The 25,434-nt window shown below is 44.0% G+C and overlaps 1 pseudogene; it reads left to right on the top strand.

The window, feature by feature from the left end:
• LOC135216535 (kinesin-like protein KIF3A) overlaps window positions 1-25,434 on the top strand; it is a 133,055-nt pseudogene that overhangs the window by 25,064 nt on the left and 82,557 nt on the right.

Below are 25,434 nucleotides of genomic sequence, written 5' to 3'. Positions count from 1 at the left end.
CCAAGCGCGAAGCGTCATCGAGACGTCAGCAAAAGACGTCATCCATGACGCTTGGCAAACGGGAAGCGTCATGTAAGCATGAAGAGTCTTCTAAAATTCTAGAGAAGCCGAAGCTTATGACGCCTTCCAAGAATATTAGAGCGGGAAAGAGGAAGGATTATCATTCCCTTCAGCCCCTCTCCTGTTAGGAGTTTGTTTCCGCAAGAAGAAGAATGTTCGGAAAAGGAGAGCGGAGACGCTTTTTAGATCCCGAGTTAGAGGAAAACTCGGATAACGAATATAGTGGAAGAGAAGGTTTGTCTAACTAGAAGGGATTGACTAACCTTCTTCTTGAGGAGTACGGGGACGAGTTGACGCCCAACAACCACCCCCTCCCCTCTGGCTACATTCGGAACAGGGAGGGACGCACTCCTCGTGCCTTTACGAGCTCACGAGAGACCTATTACTTTGGACTATCACAGTAACATCTCCCTGATGACAAGGTTCTTACAGGAAGAAAGGAATGTGAGGGCGGACAGGCTCAGCAGGAGGAACCAGTCCTTCATACAGAATGGACTTTACACGAGGAAGTGTGTCTCGATCTCTGGTCTCTGTGGGAACTCCTCAGGTGGAGTTCTTCGCAACATTTATTTCAAAAAAGGCTCACAGTGTTTTGCTCGTCGTGGAAGATCCCAGAGCACTTATGGTAGAGGCCTTCCTGCTAAATTGTCTCGAGAGACTTATGCTTCTCCCCCATTCAAAATCCGGGGGTTAGTAATGAAAAGTTTTGTGGCGTCAAAGGAGACGAGGATGACGTTAATAGCCACCTTTTGGCCGGCCCAGGAATGGTTCAAGGAGGTGGTAGAGTGAAGCGTAGACTTTCCAAGATCCTACCCGGAAGGACGGATCTTCTCATACAACCATCAAACCTCTCCGCTCTCGCTCTGACTGCCTTTCGACTATCGAAAGACTTGTCAGAGCGAGAGGATTTTCTCGCGAAGTAGAGTCGAAGTGGAAGGTATTTAGAAGGAGGTGTAGATCCAAGAAGTTGTCCTCCTCCACTACCTCGATAGCGGAAATTTGCGGATTTCCGGCTATTCCTGAGAGGAAAATCTCATCTAGCCGTATCCACATAGAGGGATATAGAAGTATGCTCTCGGCTGTATTCAGGAACAGAGGATTAGATCGGGCAGTATAATGAAGATCTCCACGATCTCATAAGGTCTTTGAGACTTCAAAGTATAAGGAACCAGTACCTCCGAACTGGAACCTAGACGTAGTTCTAAAGTATCTGTCATCGGAAAGATTCGAACCTCCTCATCGGGTCATCGTTTAGAGACATTACCCGAAAATGCCTATTCCTATTATCTTTAGCTACGGCAAAGAGAATTAGGGAATTGCATGCTCTGCAGGATGAAGTAGCATTCAAGGGAGACTCAGCGATTTGCTCGTTTCAGACCCTGTTTTAGCGGAAAACGAGAATCCTACGAATCCTGGCCTAAGTCATTCGAAGTCAAAGGCATGTCAAGTCTCGTAGGCAGAGAAACAGAGAGGTCTCTCTGCCCTGTTAGAGCTCTGAAGTTCTACCTTCAGAGAAAGCATCGAATGGGAGGCTTCTAGACAAGGTCTTTGGTGCGCGGTAAAAGACCCCACAAGACTGATGTCCAAGAATGCGCTGGCATTCGTTGTGAAGAAAACGTCATTACAGACACTCATAAGGCCTGTCCTGACGAACAGTTACAACTGTTGAGAATAGAAGCTCATGGATTAAGAGCTATAGCGACGTCTCTCTTGTTTCATAGAATATGTCGTTAAAACAAAGTATGATACGACATTTTGGAGATGCAACTCAGTATTGTTGCATCTCATTACTTGAAAGACGTGGCGGTGACATATGAGAAAGTGTTTTTCTCTAGGTCCTTTCGTATCAGCGGATAACGATTCTGGGTACGGGAGCAGACACCAATCCTTAAATGTTTATACTTTCTTCTTTTGGATATGGGTCGTCTCTTCTAACAATAGAGGACTTAGGCTAGCACGGGCGTCCGTCTATGTTGTTCAGTAAATTCTTGTCATATCCAAATTAGTTGAGTATAATTTTTTGAAAATATGTATGTGCGTAGTGGATTTTGAGTTACGATTGTTGTGACGAGTTCGGGGATAACTCTTTAACAATCTGTAGTTTCTAACGTATGGTTAGGATCAGGTGGTCGGGATTGGTTTGTGTGCTCCTTCATAAGGTGTATTGTATATAGTGGATCAGCACCCATTGACAAATCTTTTAGGCTCTGCCGAGTAAGTGGGTAAGACCCCATCGGCAGACCCCAGAACTCTTGCCATAGGATCATATATCTCGCTAAAGTTCTTGAGGTGATGCAGACTACTGGGTCACACCCACGAAGTCTACCACCCTATCAGATAGGAACCAAGGTTTTATTTTATACCTACAACATATGTTGTTTTACCTGTCTATTTCCATATAGAAGCTGTCTCTTACCCTCCACCGAAGGGTTGCCAAATCAGCTATGTATATATCCTGACAGGTAAGTTGATTGTATGAAAATGATTATTGTTATGTTACAATAAAGTTTCATACATACTTACCTGGAAGATATATACAATTTAAAGGCCCAGCCTCCTCCCCGCAGGAGACAGGTGGAAGAGAGAAAATATGATAGAAAAAACGGGATGGTTCCTAGTCCCTGCCACCCAGGGCAGCCCCGGTAGATCACCTGACCTACTGTACGTGTGGCGCGAAATTTGAATTCTGTCGGGGACGACGGGAGTCTTAGCTATGTATATATGCCAGGTAAGTATGTATGAAAAAACTTTATGTACACATAACAATATTTCATGTTGTGGAGGGGGTTCGTCAGATCGGCCCCATAATGCCTCTAGGCCTGGACCTCTGTCGGACTCCAGGACTCAGGGAGAGGGCATGTCGAAATAGCCGCAAGAGGGTCACGGGGGGCTCCCCACCGCTCTGGCGTCCCTTCGGCAGAACCTGTTGCCAACTTCCCAGGCTGCGAAAGATCGTGCCAGTGCACGAATCTGAAGGATTAGCTTCTCGTCCTCCCGAGGCTCCTCCCCCGCGAAGGGTTGGAGCTCTCGAGACTGCGCGGCCCCCTCTAATAAGCTTTAGAGAAGAGGACTCTTCACGTCCTCTCTCTCGTCAGGAGGGAAACGTCAGATCGGCCCCATAACGCCTCTAGGGCCTAGACCTCTGTCGGACTCCCGGAAACCAGGGAGAGGGCATGTCAAAAGCCGAAGGGAGGGTTACGGGTTTTTTCATGCTGATCTGGCTTCCTTTCGGCAGATCCTGTTGTCGCTTCCCCAGGCTGCCGAGATCGAGCACGTGCACGAATCTTTGAGGATTGCTTCTCCTCGTCCGAGGCGTCCTCCCCCCACACAGGGGGTTGAGCTCTCGGAAGGACTCGCGCCTCCTAAAAGAAAGCTTTAGAGAAGAGGACGCTTCACGTCCTCTCTCTCGTCACGAGAGGATGAAACAGTAAAGAGACCACAATTTACCCTTTTTCGAAGAATGCACCTGGCTCTTTTCCTAAGGGACATATTAGGAGGCTCATTCATCTTGCCAGAAGAGTGATTTTGAGCCTCCTCGAGTGAACGCTCGTTTATACATTATTAAGGAGGGCTCATTCATCTTGCCAGAAGAGTGATTTGAGCCTCCTGCGAGTGAACGCTCGTTTATACATTATTAAGGAGGCTCATTCATCTTGCCAGAAGTGATTTGAGCCTCCTGCGAGTGAACGCATCAGTTGAAGATTATGCTGTTTTTTTTCAACTCGCTAGCATTCCAAAAGAATTTGGTAATCAAGGACATTTCTAGATTCCACTTTTGGAGGGAGCAACTCAGTATTGTAGTCTCCTCCTCATGGCGCCCTCCGTATACGTTATGTAACGTTCGCTTTACTTCGAAAAAGCAAGCTGATAAGTTGACGTCCGCAAGCTGCTTTGCACCAGTCAAAAAACAACTTATGTCTGGTTCGGCATAAGAAGGGCAATTTAGAAGTGAGGGAAGCTTTTGGAGGTGCTCGACGTCCTATAAGTATAGACTTCTCCAGGACGCCTCGGCAAGCACCTTGCGAGGGTGTCTTTCGGACGCTCGGCGTTCCTTTGCTGAGTGCGTTTTCTGGGATGTTCTTTTTTGCATTACTAAGACGCAGTTGTCGCACAGGCGGCACTGTCTTTGTAAGAAGGTTTGAAGGTCTTTTAAGGCCCGTCTTGATACGAAAGCCATAAGTCTTCCTTAGTGTTCACACACTTCAGGAGCGGCTTGCGGCTCTCCATGGGAGACTCGCATGAGGACGTCCCCTTGAAAATATTCAACGTCTTATTCGCAAAACGCGGTTTCGTCATAACATTGGAGATGTTGGCAAAGGTCGCTCGCCAGGACGCCTCTTGGCGGGGCCTTGCATGCTCAGGGGCGCTCACGAGTTCCTCTCTGAAAAACGTCGTTCAGAAGACTGGTGTTCTCTGCTCAGACACGCTCGTAGCTAAGCAGGACGTTTTTTGAGGACGCGCAGCAGGGACGCTTTCCAGGACGCTAAGCAGGACGCTTTTGTTTTGAGGACGCTCGGCAGGGCGCTTTTTGAGGACGCTCGGCAGACGCTTATGAGGCGCTTTAGTGGACATTCGCCAGGACGCTTATGAGGACGCTTTAGTGACATTCGCCAGGACGCTTCGGTGGAAGCTAGGCAGTAACGCTTTGCGAGAGAAAAAGACTTGTAGAAGGGCTTATTTGCTGTTCAGGACGTTTCTTAGGACGCTTGACGCTTTCTAACGCTCGTCATAGAGAGGTTTTTCAGGGGACTCCCACAGGACCCCCATTCCTTTACAGAAATTTTTAAAAGGATTCGGAGTTAGCGGGGGGGAGAGACATACCCGAATTTTTTCTTGCGATCCCTCTTTCTTTCCTTCATCGATTTCTCTGAGAATCGGGGAAGGATTATATACCTCGATTCCTGGGTGACTTTCGGTCATTTGTTTAAAGGGTTTTCCCCTATTAGCAAAGTGCTAATAGTTTTTGTCAAGTAAGGACGTTTTTTCCCCATTGTCAAGATACTAAACGTTTTTTGTCATTTAAGTGGGGGAGCCCTCATAAATGGGGTAGTTCTCATGACATAGATTTTTAACGTTTTTATCGTTTAAAGCGGATAAACTCATTAACAAATTTCGGAAGAGCTCTCATCATTTTCAGAGCTCATCCGGGGAGTAGAAAAAAGACTTGTACTAGATCCGGAAGTCTTTATGTCCAAAGTCATAAGACATTGAACGGTCCTTTTCGATTTCCCCTCGCGGTTCTCTCTTGATGATCTTCTATGCGAATATTACTCCCTTTTTCTTGGCAAAAAGAATCTTTGGCAAAGAGTCAGGAGTTCGTTTAAAAAGTCTCAATTCATTAGAACGTGTACAGGTGCGTTTTCCTTTTTTTTCTCTCTTCCTCGTCGAGGAAAGATGTAGTAGAGAATTCGATGTTCAAATTACTACAATACTTACGTAGTTTTTCTTTGCGTCATTTTGCTAAACGCATGGGTCAAGTCCATATCCGCATATCGTATTTACCTCTGCGGATAGAAGCCGAAAGAACTGTTGTTCTAATGTATTTAATTGACACTCCCTTCAACCTTCCAAGAGTTTTCGGAGTAAGAACAACTCTTCAGGTATGTTACGACAACACCAACTCAGCTTCTGTATTTAGCGAATTTTGTTTCGTTTAAATATGCCTGCTTGAGAGTTTCCTTTTGCTCGATAATTTCATACCTATCCCTTCGTAAAAGGAGTAGCTGGCAACTTAGGCAAGATAGTGCGAGACGATGAACAAGGCTGCTGTTACTGTGATCTACGCAGTACCGGCTAGTCTCGGTGACATGCGCGGTTGGTTACATCTGTTTCCCTTGCGGGAATGGTTGAATAAGCCGTCTCTCTGCCCTACAATCATGGATTTTAGCCTCGGGTTGAGGAAATTTCTAGTAATCAATGAATGAACATGCCTTCTGTTTACTTAGAAAATTTCAACAAGATATCTCTTATACTTGTTCGGTGCGGGTTTACCGCACGGTAACAGAATTCTGTACGAATCTACCGCGGCATAGCACTATAATAATGCTCTCCTGCTTATGCAAAGCGCAGCCTTATTTAGGGAAGGAAGCAGGCTGAGTGAAGGAATGGATGAGTTTGCTGGGGACCATTTCCTCGCTGGAGAAGCTTGTTTTCCCATGAATAAACAGCAATTCAGACCTCTACAATTTTTCCTCACGAAGAAATTGGAATAGCATCAAAGATCTAGTAATAATTCTAATTTTCTCTCTCAACTGGCTTGAGGATCACCTCGGGTGATAGCGAGAGGGTGCCAGACATCCGAACAGAGGAACAGATGTTCTGGCACATTGTCTGAAAGAATTGGAAGCCAAATTGGTCGGCTCTCCAGTTCCTCGAAGGGTGAGTTTGGATCGAGTGGCCCAAATCATCTCGGATAATTTCTCAGCTCTCTCATAGCTCAAGAAGAGAGAGTTGGTTATGGGCTTGGGCACGGAACGTAACGATCCTCAAGAGATTCGTTAACTAGTGCACGTCCGTGCGGGTCTTCTCGATCGAAGGCAACAACTACTGACGTCTGAGTAATCCTCACTTAGAAGTATGTCGAAAGTTGAGGAGAGACTGAGGGCGTCCTTTCGTTAAGTTTTGTAATATTGAAGACGAAGGAGCTTCCTCTTAAGTTGTTCCCTTATTCATGATCCTAGATGGATTAGCTTTAGTCGCCACATGTTGGCCTCTAAGAGGTTGGATTCACAGAGGTCATGTAATTCAGAGAATTGTCCAAAGACCCTTCCCGAGAGAATCGGTGTAATCTAACATCGTCACTTAGTGAAGTATCTGATATCTCTCCTCTCTGAGTCTGAAGGCGTTCAGACTATCGAGAAGCGATAAGATCTTCAAGATTAATGGCAGTCTCTTGGCCAAGGCAAAGCAGTGCTGCCTAACTATTGTAGAATATGCAAATATGTTGTTGACGGCCTCTAGGCTCAGAGATTCGGTTCTGTCAAACAACAAAGCTTCACGATCTTTGAGGTCTGGGGAGATCTTGAAATTCTCTGGATCGCAGGTTCCGGCATGGAACTTAGACGTAGTCTGAGTTTCTGATGCCAAAAGCATTTCGAACCTATCCTTTCTGCGAACTTAATACACGTGACCAGAAAGGCTAACATTCTAACCGCTCTAGCCACGGCAAAGAGGGTTAGTGTTGGTTTTAGCCATCATCAGAGGTTTTAGCTTTAAAGGACATATGCGGTCTGTCCTCTAAGCCTTCCGTTCTTGATAAGAACGAAAACCTGTCTAACCCTTGACCCGAAGGCTTGGAGACCAAGGGTATGGCACAAATTATTGGGCAAGGGCATTAGAGAGTCCTGTGCCCTGTCGGGTCTCTCAAGTTTTATCTTGATAAAACTATAGAAAGTCGAGGTCAACGACAATCTGCGGTGTTCCGTAAAAGACCAGACTGGTTCATGTCCAAGAACACCCTGGCATTATACAGGGGGTCCTCGAGTTACGACGTTGATCCGTTATTACGATGCATCGTAACACGAATTTCAGCGTAAGTCGGAACATGAAAAATACCACATGATTTAATGTAAATACCTATCATAACAACGAGACAATTCCTTACCTTTATTAGTTTGATTGGCTTGCACATGGGAGAGGAAGCTGCGGTGCTGGAGAGACTGGGGAGGTTAGTGAAGAGAAAAAGAACCTCCAGAAGTTGCTGGAGATGCTGAGGCAGATGATTCTTGAGGTGAGGCAGAACATACTAGTACTGGAGATGCTGAGGCAGGTGATTCTTGAGGTGAGGCAGAACATACTAGTGAAGATGTTGGGGCAGGTGAGTCTTTAGGTGAGGCAGAACCTACAGAAGGTGCTGGAGATACTGGGGCAGGTGAGTCTGGGTTAGCAGAACATTCAGAAGGTGCTGGATTAGCAGAGGCAGCTGAGGTAGAGGGTACAGGATCTTCTGCAGGCCTCTCTACCTTCTTAAAATACTGCTCCAGGTTAGTCTGAACAGAGAGCGACCTCTTTTCATCCAAGATCTCCTTGTAACACTGCATCAAAATCCATGACGCCTCTGGAAACCCTAGTGAAACATGTCCAAGTTGGGATCCTGAGCCTCAAAAGTTGACAACGCTTGCTGCAACTCTGCAAACCACTCTTATCAAGTCCTGCCTTGTGAAAGCCTTAGGCTCTGGGGTGGGTGCTTCTTCTTCTCCTCCTATTATCTGCTCTCCAGTGTATCAGGTCCTCAGCAGATAACTCCTCGCCATGAGACTCCAGCAGCTCTGTAACATCATCAACCTCCATCTCCAAATTGATTTCCTTACTCAGGGCAACAACGTTCTTGACAACTAGCTGAACTGTGTCCTCAAACCCATGGAAATCATTCACAAATTGAGGACAAATTTTCTTCCAGACACCATTCATGTTTGTTTGCTTAACCTCCTCCCAGGAATTAGCAATGTTCTTTACAGCATCAAGGATGTTGTAGGATTTCCAAAAGTCCTTCAGAGTCAAGTCCTTCTTGGTTTCATTGCCTGTAAAGCCATAGCAATTGTCCTTCGTAGGTAGTAGGCCTTGAACGAAGCAAATCACTCCTTGGTCCATAGGCTGTAAAAGGGGCCGTGGTATTAGGTGGAAGGTAAAACCACCTTGACATTAGGGTTGAAGTCTCCCAGCTGGGCAGGGTGTCCAGGGGCATTGTCCAGCACTAGCAACACACCTTAAAGGGATACCCTTGGAGGCGCAATACCGCTCCACACTTGGAACAAAATGGTTTACGAACCAGTCCTCAAACACTGCAAGTGTCACCCATGCCTTCTTGTTGGACTTCCAAATTACTGGTAGTTGACCCTTCCAAATGCCCTTGAGTGCCCTTGGATTTTCAGCCTGATACACCAACAAGGGCTTCAGTTTGAAGTCGCCAGCAGCATTACCCCCAAGAAGTAAAGTTAGCCTCTCCTTGCTGGCTTTATGACCGGGTGCGCTGACTTCTCCTCCTTGGCGATGTAAGTGCGGTTAGGCATACGCTTCCAAAACAAACCTGTCTCGTCTACGTTAAACACTTGCTGAGCAGAATAACCCCCCAATAACTCCTTATTACTCAGACACGCTTTAGGAAAATTCACTCGCTGCTTTCTCATCCCCACTAGCAGCTTCACCTTGCAATTTAAGGTTATGGTAATTGGCCCGAGCCTTAAATCGCATAAACCAACCCCTACTAGCCACAAACTCTTCACTTTCACTTCCCTCCCCCTTTTCTTTTTTCAACGCTTCAAACAATCTTTTCGCCTTCTCCTGAATCACCATAAGGCTGACTGGGATACGCCGTTGATTTTGGTCTTCCAACCAAAGCACCAATAACCTTTCCATTTCAATTATTAGACCACTACGCTGCTTAGTTATCACTGTCGCTTTCATAGGAGCAGATCCTTTCACATGTTTCAACGATGCGCTCTTTATCTTTGATAATGGTAGCAACGGTCGAAACGGCTAAGGCCAAGCGAGCGGCCAATGTTTTGTTGGCGTTTCTCCCTTCTCGGATCGCTTTATAATGTCCACTTTAATTTCCATGGTGATGGCCTTTCTTTCTTTTCTTCGATGCACTACCATCAGAAGAGTCCGCCTTGCGCTTGGGAGCCATGAACAAAGAGCAAAAAGTTACAAAAACGATACAACACGAGGGAGAGAGAGGCAGTGTAAACAACCAAAATGGCGTATGGACGAGGACTGAGCGTAGCGAAGCGACGCCGTCCATCCCCTCTCCCCCACAAAGCGTATTCTTCCGCCGTGCGCCTGGAACTAGTTCGCGTTTTGTTTACGTTGCTTACGCGCTAAACCGCGTAAAGACGGACCGACGCAAAAATAATATTTTTATTTTTTATATTTTTTTATGCGGGGGCGCGTCGTAACCACGAAACATCGTAAGTCGAGACCAGCGTAACCCGAGGGACTTACTGTAGTCAAGGAGTTCTTTTAAGAAGTCTCATTCATTATGTTTGCATAAAGATTTGAGATTTTTTCTTAATATGATGCTCAAGAGGGTGAGGGCGCGGCCTCGGAAGCATTTCAACAAAGCATGACACTCAGTAACATCCTGAGTGCCACGCTTTAGCGAAGCAACTCTGTGTTCGCTTCACACTCCCGACGGGATGTGAAGACGACATTTGAGATCTGTAAGTCGCTAGGACCATACATATCCGTAGATATATTATTGGTGGCAGCAAGCAACACGAATCCTATCCTATAGAAAAGGGATAGGTGTGCTTTTAACTTTGAAGGGTTGGTCGCTTGAGGCGCGTTCCTTTTCTTTAGCCTAGAAGTTATGGAACTAACTTTGATAGGTTAGGTCAGGTGGTGGTTTTAGCTTCGTTGCCCTCAGAAGTATGGTCATATGGTCTAGTCACATTGTGGTCACGCCCGTGGACAGATCATCTAGAGCGCACCAGCATTACAGGTCTCTACCTCGCTGGCAACTCTAGTACGCAGAAGCAGACTTTGGTGACAGTAATCACGAAGTCGGCTATGCTAACAGTGAGGAACCAAGATGTATATCATCTACTAATTTAGTTTCCCAAAAAATCCTATTCTGTCTCTTCCCACCATCCGAAGGTGGGATTCAGCTATATATATATCTGTCAGGTAGTTTCATGAACAAAATGTTATTGTTATAATACAATTAAGTTTGTTCATACTTACCTGGCAGATATATATAATTAAAGTGCCCACCCACCTCCCCTCAGGAGACAGTGGCACTGATAAAATATGAATAGAAAATGGGAATAGTTCCTGATATCCGCCTCCCAGCGGCGGGAATGGGTACTACACCTGGCCGCCCACTGCGTGTGCCGCGAATTTTGAAATTCTGTCGGACTCGGAGAAATACAGCTATATATATATCTGCCAGGTAAGTATGAACAAACTTAATTGTATTATAACAATAACATTTTTTTTTTCGCCCCTGTTCGCGTTAACAAAGAGAACCTATTTGGGAACAGACACGGAACGTAACGATCCTTAAAGAGGTTCGATGCAAGATTTTGCATGTCCGTGAGAACCTTCTCGATCGAAGATAATAACTGTTAACGTATGTCTAACATTTATTGAAAAGAGTTTGTGAGAACCTGCGGAGCGTCGTCTTCATAGATCTCTTCGCAGGTAGAAGACGAACAGGCTTCCTATAGACTGCTTCCTTTTTCCCTCGAACCAAGAGAGGTAGCAATATACGACATCTTTAATTTAAAGAAGGGGAATAAACTTTAGCCTTTTTTCCCCTAGTTATAAATTCTTAACAGATATTAAGATAAATGGGCGTCAAAGGAAGAGAGGATGAATGCCTCATTTTGGCCTTAGAGAGGTTGGATTCACAGAAGTCACGTTCTTCTCACAGCATTTTCTTAAGGCTTTTCCAAGAGTATCTGGATATTCTATCAGAATCTATTATAAATATACCTGAAAAACCTCTCCACTCTGAGTCTGTCCGCGGTGCAGACTGACCAGAAAAGTGGACATGAATGAGAGGATTTTTCAAGGTAATAAATGACAATAGTCATGGCTAAGACATAGAATTGCTGCAGATCGTGCTAGATGGAATGAGGAAACTGTCCTCTTTCCGATACCTCTGTGAACCACATAGCGAGGTTTTTTCTTCACTTTCAGAGGGAAGAATCACCTATGTATATATCTGCTATCAAAGAACGCAGTAAAAGGCTATACTCTGTCTCTACAAGGGAATTAGAGATAACAGAGGATTAAGATCTTCGGGATCTTATCGATACCGCAATACGACAAGAGTAGGATATCATGTACTTCGAATGGGATCTTTTTGTGGCCACAGATTCCGTGTTTACCGACAAAATGGAACTGCTCCTCATCGAACTTCTCTGAGAAAGTTTACGAAGGAATTCTTTGTTTCTCTTAGCCCTAAACGACCAAGAAGACAAAGTTAATTTTTTGTGCATTGGAATCTCACATCAGATTCAATGGAGACTCGGCAATGGGTTCTTGCCAGCATAGTATGTCTGGCAAAAGAAACTAAAACCCTCTATTCCTGACGCAACGCTTTCAGATAGAAGTTTCGTTGCCCAGGCAGGGTACTTACATTTTTCATCTACAGAAGAAGAGATGGTTTAAACGTTTGCCTACAGAGTCTTCGGGGTGCGATGAGGGCTCAAAATGCTTCCCAGAAGGTATTCAGAAGGATACAATAAGAGCTAGAAATCAGGGTTCCGCCCAATTTCAGCTCGGAGTCTCCTTCGAATTCCAGACTCCTTCCCTTCCTTCTTCGGGCAAGGATAGGGAAGATTCTGCAACGAGGAACCTCATCAACATGTAAGAAGAGATCTCGTTAGCAAAGGAATTATTCACGAAGGATCCTCCTCGGAGGAAGACTCTCTCTCGTATTGTTGATATCCTGTTGTCTACTGGATGTAGCTGACTACAATCACCTCCCTTGCCAGGGGCCAAAGCTCAAAGGGGAAGAATTTCTTCCACCCTTCTCCAGTCTCCTGTTAAACTTTGTGGTTGTTCAGGACTCTCGGACAATGTAGCGCCAGCCAGGAGCCAAATGCCAACACAGGCGAAAAACGCCAGAGGCGGACAGTTCCAAGGAACTCTGTCATGGTCGGATACTGAGAAGGAGCAGGCCTCCAACCTGGCGCAAATGCGCCAGAGGCGAACAAATCGGACAGATATAAGAGTGTCCGATGTGGACATCGCCAGACAGCCTAGAGACTCTTCCAAGCTCGTAAGCTCTAGCCAAGTGTGGAGGAGCCAAGCCAGGCGCGAGGCGCCAGCCAGGCTTTAGGAGGCCAGCCAGGGCTCTAGAAGCCCGCCCAGGCGCCATCCAGGTGCCAGGCTCCTTCAAGGCTAGGCTCCAATCAGGATTGAGGATCCTCCAGGCACAAGGCTCCTTCCAGTAAAGAGAAACCTAAAGCTCTGTCATGTAAGAGGGCTAGTCCCCATTGATATGATACAGGTAAGGCTCTGCCATGTAAGTGGGTCAGCCCCCATTGGCACGATCCGAGAAGGCTCTGTCGTGTAAGCGGGCTAGCCCCCATTGACATGATCCAGAAGGGTTTGTCAGTCATAGGTCCCTACCTCGCTGAAACTCTTGAGGCATGCAGACTCATAGACCAGTAATCATGAAGTCTTTTGCCAGGCCTCCAGGCGCCAGCCAGACGCAAGGCTCCAGCCAGGCGCGACGGCTAGCAGGAGGGAGGAGCCAATCAGGCGCATCCAGGCGCGAGGCTCCAGCCAGGCGCGAGCTCCAGCCAGGCTCTAGGCGCCATTCAGGCGCAAGGCTCCAACCAGGCGCGAGGCGCTAGACAGGCTAGGCGCCTGCCAGGCACAAAAGCGCTAGCCAGGCTCCAGCTTCACCCAGAAGAGATCTATATCAAAGAACGCCCTGGCCTTCTTTGAGACAATGTGATCTCCTAAGCACTTGATAAGTGCATTGATGATTCCTTCAAACAGCTGAGAATTAAAGCGCATGAAGTGCGAGCTTTTCCGAATTCTTGTTCTTTCCTTAACAATAAGTCATAGGGACATATTAGCTGTCACATACGGAAGATGCAACTCTGTGTTGACTTCCCATTACCCGAAGGATGTCAAGATAACCTACGAGAGATCCTTCTCTCTTGGTTGATACGTGTCTGCGGATACATTGCTGGGGATGGGAGCCGATTACTGATCCTTAACTAGTGAGTTAAATTTTATTTAACGTCGTGTTTTTTCTTTGGGTTGTTTGTTTTGCAAAGGAGTTTGGGGATAACTTTTCAACTTAAGCACTAACCCTCATGTTAGGATCAGGTGATCGGATCGGTGTTGTGCTCCTTAATTATGCCACTAGGCATAGGCGTATTGTCATGTAAGAGGCTCTGTCGAGTAAATGATAAGACCCCATCGACAGACCCACAAGGAACTCTTAGCCATAGGTCCACATCCTCGCTGAGGCTCTTGAGGCGAAGCAGATTCCTAGCATTAGCCATGGAATCTTCCGCCTGAACAAGTAGGAACCAAGGTTTTTATTTATTTATTACCTACAACGTATGTTGTTTACCTGTCTATTCAGTAAATAGTTGTCTCTTACCCACCACCAAGGGTGTCAATCAGCTAAGTATATATCTGCCGGGGAAGTTGCATGTACAAAAAATGATATTGTTAGAATACAATAAAGTTTTGTACATACTTACCCGGCAGATATATACGATGAATGGCCCTCCCAGCCTCCCCTCAGGAGACAGGTGGAAGAGAAAATCTGGTTCTAGAACGGGAATGGTTCCTATTCCCTGCCACCCAGCGGCAGGGGGTTAGATCACCTGACCTACCTGCAGCGTGTGCCGCGAAATTCGAATTTCTGTCGGACGTCGGAGACATAAGCTAAGTATATATCTGCCGGGTAAGTATGTACAAAACTTTATTGTATTCTAACAATATCATTTTCAGTTCAAACCATGACCTTGGGAATAAGAGGTTTCATACTTTCACTAATATAGGCAACTAAATGTTGTTTTTATTGTGCTGATTGCAACTACAATCATGAGTAAGATCAATAAACGTTTATATATATATGGCTAACATTGTTCAAATGAGTGCTGGGAAGGCTGGGAAAGATGGTGGCTTGGCTGTGGTTACGAACGACACCTCACTTGTTGGTTGCCGCCATATTGGATTTCAAAACTGCCTTGAAAACATATTTTACGAAGAGCTCACATGCTTATTTAGTTTGTATGGCGCTTTCATATATTACATTATGTTTGACGAAACTTCAATTTGTGAATGGTATGCTTAAAGATGTAATTGTATTATTGTTTCACCAATTAAATATCGAGTGACTAAGGCTGAGCCACGCGATGACAATGGCTCCACTGCGGTGTTTCGCTTTATTTCTAGTATATAAGCATTCCACGGAGCTACATGACGGTACCAACGGGTGTGATGTACCGATGTATAGAGTTCTAAGGTAAATAACAGTTAGTTATCGAATAACCATTAAGTAGAATAAAAAAAGATCGGAATTCACTAGCAATTTTTTTTACAAAGAAGTAGGGAATAATATAATTACTGTTTCATTTTTGCAATGATTTTCTTTTTCAGCCTGACAAGGATAGAGACGGTGCCCGGAAAGACAGAGAAAATGTTCGTGTTGTTGTACGTGGTTAAGACCTCTTAGTGACAGTGAGAGAAAGGCTAACTCGCATGTGCAGTTGAGAGTGATGACCTGATTGTTCGTTGCTTGTTAAAAATCGCTCTGCCCAAGCTGGAGAGCCACCAAAGGTTTTCACCTTTGATTCAGTGTTTGGTCCAGATTCTAAGCAGGTACAGTATGTGGTTTACAGATTTTCTTAAGAAATTTTTAAGTTTAGCACACTGATTTTCTGATACACCTTGCTAGTTCTCCATCATTGGTGTGCTTACCTAATGTCAAGGAAAGGAATGTTAAAAAAAAATTATGAAGTTGATTAAAGTTATGAATTATCTTTTTGTATATAAGCAACTTACTAAGTACAGTCACTTCTCAATTAATGTGAGGGTTATGTTCCTGGAGAGCTCGCGTTAATTAAAACATGTTATTTAACATATTTTTCCCATATGAAATGACAGGAATAAGGGTGGTTACGTTCCGAATTGGATAACAGCAACATCCATTTGGCTTGTATTTCAACCATCGTACAATGGTAAACAATTACTGTAGTTATGTTATCAACGACATTATGTAGAATAGTACTGACATATTTTTATGTAATAACTTTATTTGCTATAGATAAAAAATCAGCAAGGAAATATGCTATTAAATTTAAACCAATTTGTAGCTGAAGCTGAGAAAACTGTTCAAGCTGCTAATGAATATTAGTTACATTGGCAACAAGGATAAAAGTCCAGTAAAGTTATGCCGTCAAACGCAACGCAAACAAATAAAATTCGAGAGAAAATAATTTTAATCAAAAGTACTGGGCTTGAAACAACAAATTTTACTGTTGTTTTCATGCAAATAAAGATAATTAACATAAAGCTTGTATTACGATGAAATAAACTGAAAGTAGCTAATGGAATGACATTTTTTTTTTTTTTTACACAATAAACACTCCCAATGAAATCTGTTAACAAAAAAATTCGTTTTAGTTCACAACGGAGATTTTGATTCAAGCCATATTTCAAACTTAAAAATTTATTGTATAAAAAAAATACCTTGTCTCATATAAGTAAAGTATCTAGATATTCGTTTATGCTAACTAGAAGCAAGAAAATTCGCACAGAAACTGAGTTTAAATACAACAAAATAAACTCTTATTCGCAACCAGCTGATTTCCAAACCAAAACATTGACCGGTATGTTATTATTTTATAACACAATAATATGAGAATACATAAAATATTATTGGATACATTGAAGTAATGTATATAACTTTTTTAAAAGATTCATGGAAAAGATGCATATTATTCATTAAGTGTTTAATTTATACATATCCGTCAGCAGCCTGACATCACTCAATTATGCTTATGTCAGAATGAATCTGATTCTTGCTTCATGTCAATTTTTTTTTTTTTTGCTTAATAAATAAACAAAAATCCTTTGCTTTATGTATTAATAAATAAACAAAATCTTTGCTTTATTAATAAATAAACAAAATTTTTTGCTTAATAATAAACACATGCTGTGCTATGTTGTTATGTCAACGGCCGTCGTCTGCAGTGCTGATGCGCGGGTGATTTGAAACCACTCAGGTGCCAATTCACGTTAAATCAAAATTTTCATGTTTTTTAAACATTTGAAAATATTTTCTAGCTCGTGTTAAATCGAAATGCGTTAATTAAACACGCATTAATTAAACACACATTAATTGATAGGTGACTGTACTGATTACATAGCTAATGTTTCTAATTCATGCGGCAGCTTAAATTTAAAGTTCTCTTAAGCTCTTTTATTGTTTTAGTGTAGGTGACAAGGCCCTGCCTTCTTTCAAGGAAGGATAGGTACAACACAGCGGAAGAGCTCAGTTTGTTTCTGCTGGTCAATGACTGAACTTGAGTTGTCTTAAGCAGCTTTAATTTGAATTTGGTTGCTGCATGGTGGTTCTTAGTTTCCATTTGGTGATAAATTCTTTATTTTAACGTATTATTCACGGATTATGACTTTTCCCCTGATGACATATACCACAAGTGTTTTCAGTATTCTTTTTTTCAGAGAAGGCTGCAAAACTAGGATACAAATTGTATACAAATCGCGCTGTGACAAAACGCTTAAAGCTAATGTGTTAATTATTTTCCTGTTGTATTGTACACTAAATTGCAATGATTTTGGTATTTAACAATTGTAATACAATCAAAGCAACACAGAGAAAATATTATCACAATATGATGCATGAATTCGTAAGACACGGACGTAGAAAGAAGTCGTTTTCAAAAATTCACCATAAATGGAAACGTTGTGCTAGAGACTTCTCGTTTGTTGCAGAATGAAGGTAATTGATTGAATATTACTAAACTGTAAGTATTGTAGCTTACAATTGCAGTTTTCGACCATTTCAGTTGAGTTAAGTTGACTGAAGGTCAAATTTTTTCTATATGTGATTATATGAAACAAATATATGAAACTGATAAAAGCTACAACCATGAGTTATGTTTTTGTTGTATTCTACATGAAATTGTGCACATTTTCATATATAAAATTTTATATAACGGCTAATATAAAACGGTGCAAACATTACAACAATCCGACGAAAGAATTTCTGATTTTTTCGGCAGAGTTACTGTGCGGAGGCAAGGAAAAAGATTTTTTAAAAATTCACCATAAATCAAAATATTGTGCTAGAGACTTCCAGTTTGTTGCACAATGAAGATAAATGATTGAATATTACAAGAATGTGAGAGTTTTAGCTTACTATTGCTTTTTTTACCATTTCGGTCGAGTCAAAGTTGACCGAAGATTGAAATTTGGGCACTTATCGTTATTTATATGAAAATATTTCAAAACTGATAAAAGCTACAACCATGGGTTGTTTATTGTTGTATTGTACATGAAATTGCGCACATTTTCATATATAAAACTATGTAACGGCTAATATAAAATGGTGTAAACATTATGACAATCCGACGATTGTCATAATTTCTGATTTTTTTCGGCAGAGTACGTAAGGAAAAAGTTTTGTCAAAAATTCACCATAAATCGAAATATTATGTTAGAGACTTCAAATTTGTTGCAAATGAAGGTAAATGATTGAATATTACTAGAATGTAAGAGTTTTAGTTTACTTTTGCATTTTTTGGCACTTTTCATTATTTGTATGAAAATATTTCAAAACTGATAAAAGCTACAACCATGGGTTGTTTTTTTGTTGTATTCTACATGAAATTGCACACATTTTCATATATAAAACTTTATGTAAAGGCTAATATAAAACGGTGCAAACATTACGAATCATGACAAACTGATGGAAGAATTTCTGATTTTTTCGTCGGTACTGCGCGGAAGTAAGGAAAATGTTTTTTTTTTTTCAAAATTCACCATAAATCGAAATATTGTGCGAGAGACTTCCAATTTATTGCAAAATGAAGGTAAATGATTGAATATTACTAGAATGTAATAGTTTTAGCTTACAATTGCGTTTTTCGACCATTTCGGTCGAGTCAAAGTTGACCGAAGGTTGAAATTTTGGCAGCTATCGTTATTTATATGAAAATATTTCAAAACTGACAAAAGCTACTACCATGGGTGGTTTATTGTTGTATTGTACATGAAATTGTGCACATTTTCATATATAAAACTTTATGTAATGACTAATATAAAGCGGTGCAAACATTACGACAATGAGACGAAAGAATTTATGATTTTTTCGGCAGTTACCGCGTGGAGGTAAGGAAAACTTTTTTTTTTTTTTTTTAATTCACCATTAATCGAAATATTGTGCTAGAGACTTCCAATTTGTTGCAAAATGAAGGTAAATTATTGACTATTACTAGAATGTAAGAGTTTTAGCTTACAATTGCGTTTTTCGACCATTTCGGTCGAGTCAAAGTTGACTGAAGGTTGAAATTTTGGCATTTATCGTTATTTATATGAAAATATTTCAAAACCGATAAAGATTATAACCATGGGTTGTTTTTGTTGTATTGTACATGAAATTGCACACATTTTCATATATAAAACTCTATGTAACGGCTAATATAAAATGGTGTAAAAATTACGTCAAAGTGACAAAATAATTTTTGAGATGTGTCGCTGATGCTTTTTAGTGCAAGAAGAAAGAAATTCGCGCATGCGCGCTTGGGTAACGCTTGTCAACAAAACAACAGTTCGTTCATGAAACTTACCTGGCAGATATATATATAGCTGTATTCTCCGACGTCTGACAGAATTTCAAAACTCCCGGCACACACAGTGGGCGGCCAGGTGGTTAGTACCCATTCCCGCCGCTGGGAGGCGGATATCAGGAACCATTCCCATTTTCTATTCAGATTTTTCTCTGTCGCCGGTCAGTAAACACCTGTTTACAGACCTCCGCCTAGGATTTTGAAACTTCTTGTGCTAACTTGAGTATTCTGATTGACTTTTGGTTTTGATTTGGCTTGTTGGCTTGGCATACGTGATAGTGGATTTGATTTGGATTTTGGCTTTGACTTTTCTTTGATTACGATGTCTGGATCTAGCTCTGCTAGCTTCAGGGTGTGTGAGGTGCAGGAATGTAAGGTGAGGTTACCGAAAGCTTCGGTAGACCCTCATTCGGTGTGCTCGAAATGTCGAAGTCATGTATGTATGTTGAATGATAGATGCATCGAGTGTGAGCAATTGACTGAGGTTGAGTGGAAGGCATATGATTCTTACGTGAGAAAGCTTGAGCGTGATAGAATCAGGAGGTCTTCCTCTAGAAAGTGCTTCTGTGAATAGAAGTCAGGGTAGGATTGTATCTCCATTAAATCCTCCTGTAGATGTAATTCAAAACCTAACCTGTTGTATTGCCACCGAACAATCATGAAGTGTCTACGGAAGGAAATGTATTATCTACGATTATGGAGTCGATTCGCTTGCCCTGGAATCGAAAGTGAGTGCTCTACAATCAAATGTGTCTAAGTGCAATGATAGTGTTAGTGCATCTAGTGTTGTGGAGGGGGGGCATCAGATCGGTCCCATAATGCCTCCAGGCCTAGGCCCCTGCCAGACTCCCAGGCCTTAGGGAGAGGGCAAGCCGAAAGCCGAAGGAGGGTTACGGGATCTAATAACCGGTCTGACGTCCCTTCGGCAGAATCTGAGGACGAATCTCAGGCTGCCAAGGGTTCGTGCACGGGCACGGATCCTTAAAGAGTGCTTCTCATTACTCCCGAGCTTCCTCTCCTCGCCGAGGTTGGGACTCTCAGAGGACCTCTCATGGGGAGAGCGGCAGGGGCGCAAGTTGCCGCCACAGGCGGCCGTCGTCCTTGTCGCCCTCTTAAGAGAGGTTTCAGAGAGGAGGACGCTTCAACGTCCTTCTGATCAGTGTTTGGATTCTTCACCTGAATATTTTGAAGCTTTTCCACCGCAGAAAAGGAACAAGACTTCATCAGGGGAGGACTCGTTCGAGCGTCCAAGTCGCTCAAAATTTGTTCCTGAGTTGAAGGAAAGGGCATCCCCTCGCCCATCTTCCTCTCACAGGATGAGTACTTCTCCTGATCGAGAATTTTCTCCATCAAGGGAAATGCTTTTAGAAATGCAAAAGCAGTTAGCTTCCTATTTTTGAGAAGAAAGAGGCAGAACCTAGTCATCGGAGGAAGGATCGGTGGCTGCCTGTTAAGAGGACTAGGCAGTCCCCGGTCCTCCTCGTTTTTCGGCCTTTGAGTCTCCTCCTAGTAGCCGACTCATTCGAGAACGTGAATGCGTTCCTCATGAAAGGGCGTCTAGGAGAGACGAATTTGACAGAGACGTGAGTTGCCCGCCCACAGGCGGCTGGCGTCTTTGTCAAAAGGCCGAGAACGCTCAGAGATCCATGACAGAAGTTCACGGTTCGGTTGTGCGTTCTGCTTTGCATGACTATAACTCAAGACGCTTTTTAAAGGAGCGTCAGGTGGTGTTCAACGTTCTGTGCCATCGAAGTTCTCTTCAGGACGTTCGGGAAGGGACGCTTCTTATGACGCTCGGCGTCTTAAGCAGCGAAGCGCTTGCCAGGACGCTCGAGCAGACCGCTTCTCAGGACGCGCGGCGTCTTATACATCGGGACGCTCACCAGGACGCTCGAGCTGACGCTTCTCAGGACGCGCGGGCGTCTTACACATCAGGACGCTCCCGCCAGGACGCTCGCAGGACGCTTCTCTCGTTACGCGCGGCGTCTTAAAAACCATCAGGACGCTCGGCAGGAAGCTTCTCATGACGCGCTGCGTCTACACATGGACGCTCGCCAAGGACGCTCGGCAGGACGCCTTGGAAGAATGTTTAGTCCGAAGCGTCAAGATATTTCACAAGATATTAAAGTGTCGATGATAAAAAGGAATCAACGTTGGTTACTTCGAACTCTTCTTCAACAAGAGGCACCCTCTTGCGAACAGGACCTCAAGGATTATTATCATCGCGATCTTTGAAGGACACTGATAATCGAGAGAGAGATTCTTCTAGTGATGTGTGCCCTATGGATGATGACTAGCCAACAGCGTCAGCGGCTTCAGCACTATAAGACGTTAACGAACCTTCTTAAGAACTTGTTCCCAGATAATTTTCAAGCGCCCGTTCCTTGCTCTCCCCTTCACAATTAGCCTTCATAGAAGGCCAGGAAGGCGCCTGGCTTCGTTGAGAATGGCCACTTCGCTCTCTGCGAAGAGAGCGTTTAAGAGAATTCAGGATTGGATGGATTCAAGGAAGGCTAAAGGGAAGACTTCTTTTGCTCTTCCCCCATCTAGACTGAGCAGGAGAGCGGGGATCTGGTACGAAAACGGGAAAAGAGGCAGGATTGAAAGCACCGTCTTCTTCTCAAGGCGATTTCGCAAATTTAATGGACGCTCCGAGGAGGTCTTATTTATCATCAGCGAAGGTTTCTTGGACGATGTCAGAAACAGATCATCATCTCAAGGGAAAATATTTAAAACGCTGGAAGTGTTTAACTTCTTGGATTGGTGCTTGGGGCTTTGGATTTACAATCTAGGAGTCAAGACTCTATTTCTTTGGAAGAGCTTTCAAGTGTGCTGGCTTGCATGGATAGAGCAGTAAGGGATGGCTCTGATGAATTAGCATCTCATTTTGCTACCGGACTGCTAAAAAAGAGAGCTCTCTATTGCAGTTTTGCGGCGAAAGCGGTTTCTTTCTCCCGCGCAGAAGGCAGAATTATTGTTCGCCCCCTTCTCTACACATCTATTTCCGCAGTCCATGATTAAGGATCTGTCTGTTAATTTGGCAGGAGAAAGCAACGCGGGACCTCTTGACTCAGTCTTCCAGACGCCCTACTCCCCAGGCTTCTACTTAACCGCACAAGCCCCCAAGAAGAAATTTAAGCCCTTTCGTGGAGCACCTTCCTCTAGAGGTTTTTGTTCGAGAGGAAGGGGGTCCTTTAGAGGCAAGACCTCTTCAATTAAGAGAGGAAAAAATTGACATTTCTGCCCTTCAGGCACCTGTAGGTGCGAGACTCACCTTGTTTGCTCAGGCATGGAGGATGATAGGTCAGACACCTGGTCCCTAGATGTGATCGAGAGAGGATACAATGATCCCTTTCCTCTCTGCGCCTCCTTTGAGCACGAAGCCGATAGACCTGTCGCCCGCATACCAGTCAGAGAAGCAACAGGTTTTGCGCGACCTTCTAGACCAAATGTTAGAAAAGAAAGCCGTAGAAGTAGTCCTGATGTTGGATTCCCCAGGCTTCTACAACAGTTATTCCTGGTTCCGAAGCAAGTCCCCCTGGGGAGTCGGGGGATGGAGACCTGTCCTAGACCGTCAGCAGACTGAACCTTTTTGTGAGGAAGGAAAAATTCAGGATGGAAACATCTCAGTCTGTGTTAGGGGCCTTGAGACTAGGGGATTGGATGGTGTCATTGGACCTCCAAGACGCTTATTTCCACGTCCCGATTCATCCTCAATCAAGGAAATTCCTGAGGTTCGTCTTAAAAGGGCAGGCAGGTCTTCCACTTCAGGGCTCTTTGCTTTGGTCTGAGTACGGCACCGATGGTTTTTACTTTCCTCATGCGGAATGTAGCAAAATGGCTTCACCTATCGAAGATAAGAGTCTCGCTCTACCTGGACGACTGGCTAATCAGGTCGTCTTCGGAGTCAAGGTGCCTGGAGGACCTTCAGACGACATTGCAGCTGACGAAGGCCCTGGGCCTAATAGTCTGGATTCAGCGGCTTTTCAAGCTTTTCCATCAAAGGAACGTCAGCAGAAATGCTTAGAAAAAGTGTCAGCTTTCTTAGGGAAAGAAACATGCTCGTCAAAGGAATGGATGAGTTCCTGCTGGGAACCGTTCTTCGCTGGAGAAGTTTGTTTCCCTAGGGAGGTTGCACCTCAGGCCACTTCAGTTTTTTCTGGCAGAAAACTGGAAGGATAAACAGAATCTAGACTCGACTTTGGTGATCTCACAAGCGGTCAAGGATCAACTGAAGTGGTGGCAAGATCCAATCAAACTTTCGGAAGGACTGTCCCTCAACCTTTTGAGCCCCGACGTAGTGTTGTTCTCAGATGCCTCCATGGTGGGCTGGGGAGCAACACTAGGCAAGGAGGAAGTGTCAGGCCTCTGGAGAGGGGAACAGAGGTCCTGGCACATAAACTTAAAAGAGTTGGAGGCCATTCGGTTGGCTCTTCAATTCTTTGAAGAACAACTGGTGGGCCGAGTTGTCCAGATCAACTCTGACAATACTATGGCACTCGCTTACATCAAAAAAGCAGGGGGGGACACCACAACTCGATCACTGTTCATGGTAGCGAGAGACATCCTTCTATGGGCGAAAGCTCGAAGCATAGTGATCCTAACAAGGTTCATTTCAGGAATACAAAATGTTCGAGCGGATCTTTTAAGCCGTCAACATCAGATGCTTCCCACGGAATGGACCCTACATCTAGAGGTTTGCCAAGAACTATGGAAGTTGTGGGGACGACCGCTAGTCGACCTCTTCGCAACCTCGAAAACGAAGAGGCTTCCGATTTATTGCTCTCCAGTTCTCGACCCGGAAGCAATAGCGATAGATGCCATCCTATGGGACTGGACGGGGATGGACGTTAACGCCTTTTCCCCGTTCAAACTCTTAGGAGAGGTAATAAGGAAGTTTGCGGCGTCGCCAGGAGCGAGAATGACTCTGATCGCCCCCTTTTGGCCCTCAAGCGATTGGTTCACAGAGGTCATGTCTCTTCTGGTAGACTTCCCAAGAACCCTGCCAGAGAGAGTAGATCTTCTCAAACAGCCCCACTTCGAGAGGTACCACAGAAAACCTCTCCGCTCTGAGTCTGACTGCGTTCAGACTATCAAGAAGTTGGCCCCCAGAGCGAGAGGTTTTTCAAGACCAGTGGCGGAGCTATTGCCAATGCGAGGAGGAGCTTCCCTCTCGAGCGGTTTATCAATCGAAGTGGGCTGTCTTCAGGAGGTGGTGTAGGAAGAAAGGTATTTCCTCCTCCACGACCTCTGTGAACCAAATCGCTGATTTTCTCCTGCATTTGAGAAATGTGGACAGACTTGCAGTGCCGACAATAAAGGATATAAAAGTATGCTGTCAGCTGTCTTCCGTCACAGAGGGTTAGACCTGACAAATGATAAAGACCTTCACGATCTTTTGAGATCGTTTGAAACAACTAAAGTACCGCAACCGAAGGTCCCATCATGGAACTTTGACGTAGTTCTAAGGTTCTTGATTTTGGCTCCGTTTGAACCTCTACATGCTGCCTCGTTGAAAGACACTACAAGGAAGGCTATTTTCCTAACTGCTCTTGCCACAGCAAAAAGGGTTAGTGAAATTCAAGCAATGAGTAAAGATGTGGGTGGTTTCAGAGGACACAGTGCAGTGTGCTCCCTGAATCCTAATTTCTTAGCTAAGAATGAAAACCCATCTACCCCTGGCCGAAAACCTTTGAAATCAAGGGGTTAGCAGAGTTCATCGGTCAAGAGCCAGAGAGTCCTGTGCCCTGTCAGGGCTCTCAAATTTTATTTGCAAAAGACTAAAGACTGTCGGGGTCCTTCTGAAAATCTATGGTGCTCTGTTAAGAGACCCGGCTTTCCTATGTCGAAGAATGCACTGGCATTCTTTTTACGAAGCACCATAAGGGAGGCCCATGCGTCCTGCCCGGATGGTGATCTGAAACTTTTGAAAATAAAAGCCTATGAGGTGAGAGCTGTCGCACCTCAAATGGCATTTCAAAGAATATGGCACTCAGCGATATCATTAGTGCTACTTTTTGGCGAAGCAACTCTGTGTTCGCTTCACATTACCTGCGGTGTGTTCGCTTCACATTACCTGCGG

This window comes from Macrobrachium nipponense, chromosome 6, assembly GCF_015104395.2.
Source record: "Macrobrachium nipponense isolate FS-2020 chromosome 6, ASM1510439v2, whole genome shotgun sequence".
In the NCBI taxonomy this organism is placed as follows: Eukaryota; Metazoa; Arthropoda; class Malacostraca; order Decapoda; family Palaemonidae; genus Macrobrachium; species Macrobrachium nipponense.
This window is presented reverse-complemented; position numbering and strand designations above follow the sequence as displayed.